This window comes from Nothoprocta perdicaria, unplaced genomic scaffold, assembly GCF_003342845.1.
Source record: "Nothoprocta perdicaria isolate Ctin4 unplaced genomic scaffold, notPer1 scaffold_613, whole genome shotgun sequence".
In the NCBI taxonomy this organism is placed as follows: domain Eukaryota; kingdom Metazoa; phylum Chordata; class Aves; order Tinamiformes; family Tinamidae; genus Nothoprocta; species Nothoprocta perdicaria.
In genome coordinates this window covers 17,142-18,743 of record NW_020455881.1, presented here as the reverse complement: position 1 = coordinate 18,743, position 1,602 = coordinate 17,142, and positions in this window count along the sequence as shown.

The following is a 1,602-nucleotide window of genomic DNA, read 5'->3' as shown; positions in this document are numbered from 1 at the left end:
GGACACCCTGTTGGACACCATGGGGGACACTAGGGACACCCGCTGGCCACAGCCTGGCACTGGGGACACCCACTGGGCACAGCACAGACATTGGGGACACCCTGTTGGACACCATGGACACCATGGGGGACACTAGGGACACCCGCTGGCCACAGCATGGACATTGGGGACACCCTGTTGGGCATGGCATGGACCTCATGGACACCATGGGGGACACTAGGGACACCCGCTGGGTACAGCCTGGTACTGGGGACACCCACTGGGCACAGCCTGGCACTGGGGACACCCGCTGGGCACAGCATGGACATTGGAGACACCTGCTGGACATCATGGACACCATGGGGGACACTAGGGACAGCCGCTGGGCACAGCCTGGCATAGGAGACAATGTACTGGGCATTGGGGGCATCTGTTGGACATAGCATGGTCATCGGGGACGCCATGGTGGCCATGGGGACACCCGTTGGGCATGGCATGGGCATCAGGGACATCAGGATGGCCAGTAGGGACACTCATTGGACGTGACCTGGACACTGGGGACATCACAGTGGGCACTGGGGACACCCACTGAGCATGGGGGACACCCGTTGGGCATAGTGTGAGTATTGGGGACGTCATGACGGGCATCAGGGTCCCCCCTTGGGCATGACCTGGGCATCACCACTGTGACACCTGAGTGGGCGGACACCCCGGGGTGGTGGCACCTACCTTGTGAGCGCAGGTCCCCCGATTCTCTCAGGTTCGTCTGCGACCCTGGGGGTGACATAGGGCACCGTCACCCATGGGGTGCTACGGAGACACTGTCCCCTCCAGGACCAGACCTGCTTTGGGGGGCAGCACCCCATTTTGGGGACACTGTTATACACCCCTCAGGTCAAGTGCATGTTGTGGGGCACCATCTCCCATGGACCATGGACCTGCTTCGGAGGCCACCACCATCCTCATGCTGGGTGGCACCAACTGCCCTGGTCCATGCCTGGCTTGGAGGCAACCTCCATCCCCATGTTGGGTGGCACCAACCCTACACTGAGGGACACCAATCACCCTGCTTGGTGCCTATTTCGGAGGCCACCACCATCCCCATGTTGGATGGCACCAACTGTGCCAGTCCATGCCTGGCTTGGAGGCCACCACCATCCCCACGTTGTGTGGCACCAACCGCCCTGGTTCATGACTGGCTTGGTGGCCACCACCATTCTCACATTGGGTGATACCAACTGCTAGGTCTCTCCCCAGCTTGGAGGCCACCACCATCCTCATGTTGGGTGGCACCAACTGCCCTGCTCCATGCCTGGCTTGGAGGCCACCACCATCCTCATGTTGGGTGGCACCAACTGCCCTGTTCCATCCCCGGCTTGGAGGCCACCACCATCCTCAGGTCGGGTGCCACCAACTGCCCTGCTCCATGCCTGGCTTGGAGGCCACCACCATCCTCATGTTGGGTGGCACCCACCATCCTCAGGTCGGATGATGCCAACTACCCCGCTCCATGCCTGGCTTGGAGGCCACCACCATCCTCATGTTGGGTGGCACCCACCATCCTCACGTCAGATGATGCCAACTGCCCCACTCCATGCCTGGCTTGGAGGCTACCACCATCCT